We start from the raw sequence: 8,869 nt of genomic DNA on the forward strand, positions 1-8,869 counted from the left end.
CGCCTCATGGCCGGCCCTCTGCGTCACGCGGCGCAGCTCTGCGGGGCTCTCACGACTCCGAACCGGGATGCGCCAGCTCCGGCTCCCATGTCCTGCGGACCAAACACATTGCGTTAGTCCATCACCTCCACAACCAGCTGTACAAGCACGAAGCCGGAATTCCCCTACAGATCGCATCTGCAGTCGACGAATGTCGAGACAGAGCAACCCGGGTACTACAGAGTCCGCCCGGCTAGCCGCGCAGTCCAACGCGCTTCTTCCCGAGCGGGAAGGCGTGCCGGTCGGGGGCACGAATCCGCCAGGCGGGTTAATGTCGAGGACCGGTTTGCCGGCCAGCCCGTGGATGGTTTTTAAGAGGGTTTTACATCTATCTCGGCTACCCTTATTGCGCCTCAGTTACACAGTGTCGCCGATTTCTGCGCAAACACTGTTTCCACGTCCGTGTACACCACAATTATTGTAAGACGCAAGCATTTAGGTTACATTCGTCTGTTATGAAAGGCTCCCTGGGGAGGGGGTCCACTTGGAACCGAACCGCACAATAACCCTAGGTTCAGTGCGGGGTGGCGGTGGGGTGGGTGGACTGCTGTAGCCTGTTGGATTGTGAACCAGTGACGGCTACGGGGGGACGAAGCCTCTCCGCTGTTTCTAAGTCTCCAGTTTCACACACAGAATCCAAGTTCCACTCATCGGTGTCTGCTTCAAACCTGTAATCGTGTCAAGTTTATTGCCTACGAACTACGACTTGGGCAGCATTGGTCTTCTGTTGTCATTTGAACAAAACTGTTGAAGAACAGCATCCAATGCTTCTCGAAGCTTTCGTCGAACATGCTGTTGGGAAAACAGTGTTTCGAGTGGTTCAAAATGTTCAAAAGTGGCGATTTTCACGTGATACACGACGAGCACGGGAAACCGCCGAAAAAGTTCGAAGACAACGATTTGCACGCCTTATTGGATGAAGACGATACTCAACACGAACGCGCGAAACAATTGAATGTGACGCAGGAAGCCGTTCCTCTTCGGTTGAAAGCTATGGGAAAGGTACGGAAAGTGGGAAAATGGGTTCCACGTGAACTGAATCAAAGACGCCAGCTAAATCTGAAGACCAGTTGTGAAATGTTACCCGACACATACAAAACAAACTCGTTTCTACATCGAATAGTGAAAGATGATGAAAAATGGTCACATTTTGAGAATCCTAAGCGTCCTAAATCGTGGGTGAATCCAGGCGAACCATCGACATCCACTGCAAGACAAAATCGCTTTGGAAAGACAAATATCGTGTTTGGCGGGATCATAAGGGTCTCGTCTACTATGAGCTGTTAAAACCTGGTGAAACTGTTAACACTGAACGCTACCAACAGCAAAAAGATAGATTTAAATCGGGTCAGGGAAACAATCGAGGCGTTCCGCTGGGAAATACTAGGGCATGCGGCCTACTCTCCACACTCGGCTCGTAGGGTTATCATCTATTTGCTTCACTGGCATACGCTATCGTGAACGGGGCTTGTTTGTACGAGAATGGCTCGCTGACTGGTTCACTTCAGAAGAAGAACTGCTTTTTTAGCGTGGAATTTATAGCATGGCCGAGAGGTGACACATGTATACATACCAATGGAGATTATTTCGAATAAAATACTGTTTATTACTTTCAATAAAGACGCGTAATTATTGCAACCAAATTCCTGTTCCATAGTTCTACACCTGGTACGAACACGAGTACACACAATACGCTACAGCAGTCCATTACCTGTAATATCCAACCCCCTCTGACCAATATGCTACCAGTATACTCCCCAGATTCTTTGAAGGGCGGAACTTGTACGTATGGAACAGCTTGAAACTTGTGCTTACTTTACGGATGAGTTGACACGTGACCTATTTGACATTAAACACGTAATCGAAGGGTCAGTAAGGTTTGAAACTGCGTTTAGTTCGTTGCAATTGACTACATGGCTTCATTCTGAAACACACGGCAACGAGCGCGGGGTAGCCGCGTGGTCTTGGCCGCCTTGACACGATTCGCTCTTCCCCTACCGCCGGAGGTTCGAGCACTCCCTCGGACGTTGAGTGTGTGAGCGCGCGCGCGTGTGTGTGTGTGTGTGTGTGTGTGTGTGTGTGTGTGTGTGTGTGTGTGTGTGTGTGTGTGTGTTGTCCTTAGCGTAAGTTACTTTAGTTTAGATTAACTACTGTGTAAGCCTGCAGACCGATGGCATCAGCAGTTTGGTTCCACAGGCACTAAGCACTAGTGCACCAGAGAGCTACGAATTGGAACCCTTACACTACGGACTGCTGAAACGATTTCGTGAACATTTAGAAGGGAAAGAACAAAAAGGTCCCCAGACACAGGAGATGTATGTGGAGACCTCTACACACACGTGGTAACTTACCCGTTTACCGTAACCCTAGAAGGATGGATATCACATCAGCTTTATGTTCAAAAGGTAAACAAAAAATATGTTCGAATTGTGGGGGATGGAGTGTAGCTGCTCCGTTCAGTACACTTTATGGAATCGTCGACGGCAAGAAGTGGGACAGAAGTGACAGATTTATGAGAATCGTTGTAGCATAGGGAGATCTGTTGAGTATATGTTGTGTGAACGTATAGAAGAATCTGCGAGGTGGTGTTTGCCAATAAACCGCATATTTATTAGTTACGGACCAAGGAGCAGTCTCGGTAAGGTAAGAATTATTCAGGAGTTCAGATACTGGAGCGGCAGACTAGCCGCAGGGAGAACACGCGAAAACGAGTGGGTCTAGGGAAAGCCATAACAAGGCAGCTAAACTGCCTTGTGGAATAAGGAAAAATACGAAGGTAAGAATATTTGTGCAGGATACTACTGACCAGAAACACAGGTTCTAAAAAAAAGCATCATACAAAGCGGTTTTGTAGTACCGCTGTTCGCCAAGTATAAGAGATAAAATAACAATGTCAAGAGAAGAATGGTAACAAAGGACTTTCTGTAATGCAATGTATTTTATCTCCATGCGGTTACTGGCCGAGGAGCACCCACAAATAGCTTGGTAATTGGATACAGGCAGACCGAGGACAAGAAAAATGTAGGTGACTAGGGGTGCCATGACTAGACGCTCACAAAATGAAACATTAGTGGCACTTACGACGCGACACGTCGCCCTATGTACAGCAAACAAACTCGCCCCATACGTGAACAAACACGTGCAAACGGAAAAGGTGTTGCAGCCATGACGAAAATCTTGACAACTACTGAAATGTGGGCAGATTTGCTGAGTTGCTAAATGTAATTATCTCCTATATGTACAAGTCACTTTACTTAAAACAATATTTTCCCTGGGGTCTTGGTACACTGTCGGTACCTACGGCAAGAGGCGGTAACACTTAGCCACACACCTGATCCACTAGTATTAGAAGATGAGCGAACCGCCCCTCGAAACTTACAGCAGTTCGAATCAACGCGCGTGGCCTTTCTCAGCCAACAGTTATGGCATCCAGCCATTAGCGCCGACAGCATTACTGTTATGGGAAGGCAAAGAAAAAGGCATCTTACTCAAGCAATGTAAAAAAGATGTGAAATTTACACCGAAAAGGAAATGGATAGTTCTCGCAAGATAATATTCAAGTAACGAAGTATTTTAGAAGCAACCCGCACTCCCGACGCTAAGGAATCTAACTCAAACGGATAAAACAGCCTGAAACTTCACAAATACTTTACTGAGTTAAGCACGTAAATCATTTATGGTAGAAGACGCAAAGTCGTAACTAGGAGTCTACTGCCTTTATTAGTGTCGCACTGTCGGCTGTGTGAGTAAACCAGGCAGCCTGCGCTACGTTGCTCAAGAACATGCAAAGTAACAACAGTTTGCAACGAACTGTCTTTTCGATCTAGAAATCAAAGGGAAATTGTACATAATATGTTCCACCACAGGTAATTGAAATTCAGTATAAATTGCGGGACAGTTCGCAGCAACTACGTTTCGCGAGACTTCTATCAAGGTGCGTGTTACTAATGAAGTACATCTCTGCTCAGTGGCAGCAGAAGTTATAGCCGGACTCCCAACTAGATGAAGTCAGCTTAAGATCTTTACCCGCCGCCGTCTGCTAACCCAGTGTTCCCACAACTTGGACTTAAAAGCTGACTTGATTAAACGCGAGACAATAGATTAGTCATTAGCACTATATGTTAGACCGACATCCAGCTAAGACTGTAACATTCCACCAGTCAAAACAAACGCTACTACAAAAAAGGTTCCATATACAGACTTCTCTGCTGTAACTTGCGGCAACTAAATATCTCGAAAAAGACGGATCGTACGGAAACTGTTCTAGGTGAAGGGAAAGTTATTACCAGTAAAGGATCATCTCTCTGTGCTACAACTGGCCTCTCCTAACCACCCCTCTCGCGTCGGCGGGGTCAGCTTTGCAATTTTCATATTCTGTTTCAACGAAAAAAATACCCACGCTTTACTCAAACCATTGTTTCCCATTTGTGGTAGATGACGCAAATATCGAAAGTGCCCGTTTTTGCGACCAAGGACACGTTTGATTCCATAGTTCATTGAAAATGTAAATATAAAATTGCGTTTCAACGATCTGCCGTGTCGTGTCGTGTCGTGTCTAGAGAGAGAGAGAGAGAGAGACAGAGAGAGAGAGAGAGAGAGAGAGAGAGAGAGAGAGAGAGAGAGAGAAGGGGGGAGGGGAAATAGCTACCAGCGAATTACAAATGGAATCTGGCAGTTCAGCCAAATAACTGGTCACAGCAGACTATAGGGGTATGAAATGGAACTACCACATAGGCTGAGTTGCAGGTAAGTAAGCGGCGGATGTAATTTCATTGGCAGAACACTATGAAAATTTAATCCGTTTACAAAGGAGACAGCTTACAGATCACTTCTCCATTGTGTCGGAATGCGGCACTACAGTCGGCAACACCTATGTAAAGTAAGGGTCTGGCGCAGTTGTTAGATCGGTTAGTGCTGCTACAATGGCAGGTTATCAAGGTTTAAGTGCGTTTCAACGTGGTGATATAGTCGGCGCACGAGCGATGGGACACCGCATCTCCGCAGTAACGGTGAAGTGTGCATTTTCCCGTACGACCATTTCATTTCACCAGTGTACCGTTGTAAGTAGGCTGTTTATGTTTTCTCTATGTAAGTAGGCTGTTTATGTTTTCTCTATGTAAGTAGGCTGTTTATGTTTTCTCTATGTAAGTAGGCTGTTTATGTTTTCTCTATGTAAGTAGGCTGTTTATGTTTTCTCTATGTAAGTAGGCTGTTTATGTTTTCTCTATGTAAGTAGGCTGTTTATGTTTTCTCTATGTAAGTAGGCTGTTTATGTTTTCTCTATGTAAGTAGGCTGTTTATGTTTTCTCTATGTAAGTAGGCTGTTTATGTTTTCTTATTGGCAACGTTACAAGTAGGCTGTTTATGTTTTCTTATTGGCAACGTTACATAGCGCTCAATATGAAAATCACTGGCTGTGCTGTGTGCAGTCTGTGGCTGCTTTGCATTGTTGTAATTCACGAAGCAGCCATAAAAGAACTGCAAACTATTGTTCATGAAAATCATGAGACCTTGCAAGCTAAATTTGACTCAGTTGCATCTACCGATTCGGTTACGCAACTTGCAAAAACTCAGGAAAACTTTAAGGACACAGTCGATACTCTGAAACTTGGTTCAGAAAAACACACTGAAGAAATAAGTACACTATCGGAGAAAGTAGCCGAACTTTCGGATCAGGTCACTAACTTATCTACAAAGGTAGATGATGATCTGAATGACACAAGACCCGTAGCCTTCACTGACACAGAAGAGTATGAACAAATCAGAAAATTCAAACAAAATCAGAATCAAATTAATACACAACACCAAAGAGAAATCCGGGAAGTACAAGATCAGCTGACGCAGGTAATACAAGAATTACGTATTTCAGAGGACACTCGCGCTCCAACACGGGAAGAGGGACTTAGAAACACGGAAAAGCCGCAAAATAATAACACAGGGCATTTCGGAAGTTATGAAAGAAATTGGCAATGTGCACCGAATTTTGAGATGGAACGGCCGACACGACCTAACAATGACCGATATGCGACTCGCCGACATGACGATTTTGACTATAAGCTGTTCATTACTACACGTAAATTCAAAACATTTAAGAATTCTGGCAACGACATTCATCCACAAGCATGGCTCCATCAATTCTCTCATTGTTTTCCTCCCAACTGGTCGTTAGAACACAGATTAGAATTTATGTGTGGCTACTTGGAGAATGAACCAGCTGTAAGAATGCGATCGGTCATTCACGATTGTCACAGTGAAGGAGAATTTTACCACGCCTTCCTCTCAGCATATTGGTCTCAAGCTACACAAGACCGCGTAAAACATAGCATCATGATGATGAAACACTTTGAACAATCTGAATTTTCCAGTCTTGTCAAATATTTTGAAGACATGTTGCACAAGAATCAGTACCTGTCAAACCCATACAGCCCCTCAGAACTCATCCGCATTTGCTAAATCAAATTGCCTGAACATTTACGACACATTATTTTGGCAGGACGTTGCAAAGACGACATTGAAGCTTTTCAGGGACTGTTACAAGAACTGGAAAGTGACACTGACAATCGCGGAACGCGAAAACAAGGACACAACAATTACAGGTCACATCCGTCACAATTCCGTGACGACAGAAACAATAACCGGACACGACTGGTCTTTTCTTACAACGCAAATCGTGACCAAAATAGACACCACCCGTACGACAACCGTTGGCAGAGTAATAAGTACAGGGAAAGATCACCTCGCCGCAGTAATGACTATCACAGAGACAATCAGAGAAACAGACAATATGGGAACCAAAATAATTATTATCAAGGGAGACAGAATAACTTCAGACGCAACGGTCCACCACGCAATTACGATTCCGGGAGAAATTCTCCACCACATGACCGACAAACAAGAAACTATGTCAACTACCGACATAACGACAGACCTGAATTCCATCAGAACTGGCGAGCTTTAAACAGAGCTGGGCCCTCTGGGCAAGGCGAATTTGTGGAAGTTAGGCCTCCTAATCCCAGTAACGGCGCGCGCCAACAAAGAAACAGACAATGACTCACACCGCAGGCAGCCGCGTGCGCCCGCTGGCTCAGGGAAAAATAACATTGACGCTAACCTTGAGCAAAATTCCAGTATTCTTTACCGACGTATACCACATGATAATTACGTTAAAGTTGAAACTCTGCGTGCTAGGAAGAGTAAAGGGCTACACCACATTTCACATGTAAAACCATTTATTGGGAGATAATCTGCTTTTTAACTTTGTCTTTGCCATAAAACGTTTCGCTTCACATTTCTAGTATGCTTTGTCAGACTTAAGAAACTGTTACCATGCAACAATGTTTGAAGTTAAATATCCAGTCAAGAACCAAGAGAACTTATTCAAACAGAAATTGCGAATGCATTGTTATTGCGAACAGACGACACAGTGTTGTTATTTATACATTCCTCCTTGTTAGTTGCACGATTACGTAACGAATATTAGGCTTACATACTTAGAACATATACCAGCACTGCTAATGAAATTTTCATGCAACATTTTGGTTTGCTTGAGAGTGGATTCTGGATTTGAGGTGCTTTCTGTGAAATGCCAGATGACACAGTGGTTAGTTTATGTGACAGCTACACGATTTTATCACGACGCTGCTAATGCATGACAATTTACAATGTTGCTTTTGCGGTGTATCTGTCTTATATCTGCACAGTTTTTTCTGAATTCTTCTATAAAGTGAGACATATTTTAGTAGTAACTTTTGTGGTATAGCTACAAGGAGACAGCTTTTCCGTAGCACAACAATACGTTACAGCACAGTACTTTCTTCATCACAACAATAAGCGTAATAACTACGATATCTATACGCAAAGCATTTCACTTTGGTTTATCATGAGGTAAGTACATTGGCTTCTGCGGAACTTAGCTTTCGGAGGAAAATAACTACGACACTTCCACAGAGATTATCTTACAACAAGATGCACATTTAGCGCTACAGGACACGCATTTCAGTGATTAATTTTGTACTTAAAACATTTATTTTTAAAGATTTTTGAATTACAAAGAAAGTTTTCAGTGATACATTTCATTTCATTGCTGTAATCTGTAACACCTGAGGGTATAATTACATTAATCCTCAGGGGGGTACACGCTTACTTTGTGTACCATGTGTGTGGCAACCACAAGGAACCCTAGCTAATATGGTATTTGCTTATACAACTTTACACATCGGTACCATATTTCTCTAACACACAAATTACACAGCTATCTGATCATTTAACTGAGAGATAAACATTTTTTTACTACGTCAGTGACAAATGTTTACGTAATTACACAGCTGGATAACTTCACACTTATGAAACTGTATTTTGTCTGTGCATTGTAAACTGTTCATATTTTTTCGGAACCATTGTGATACTATGAGAGCTTTGAATGATGTATTTGGTAAAGGGATTATGATTTTTAAAGTACGTTTGAGGCAGATGACACTTTTGACATGAGCAGAGAATTTTTTTAATTATTGGAGGAAGCTACGACGATTTTGAGATTTGACTGAGGTGTTATGATATTTTTACGACGACGATGTGTATCATGCTGCTGAGGTATGTTTACGATTAATAGGCTGAGGCTACATGAGTTATTTGATTATGCTTCATATTTATAATGACGAAATATTGACGAGTGTCGATGGATACGTATATGTGTAATAAGGTAAGGAGTAATGAATAGTGGGTAGGGACTCTTGACTTGTGAAACAGGATGTTGGAACCAAGAATCGTACTTTAAGAGTTATGACATGTGTGAATCATGTGTGAATGTATCACAATGCCACTGAACATTTTT

The sequence above is a fragment of the Schistocerca americana genome, chromosome 11 (genome assembly GCF_021461395.2).
Source record: "Schistocerca americana isolate TAMUIC-IGC-003095 chromosome 11, iqSchAmer2.1, whole genome shotgun sequence".
NCBI classification, from domain to species: Eukaryota; Metazoa; Arthropoda; class Insecta; order Orthoptera; family Acrididae; genus Schistocerca; species Schistocerca americana.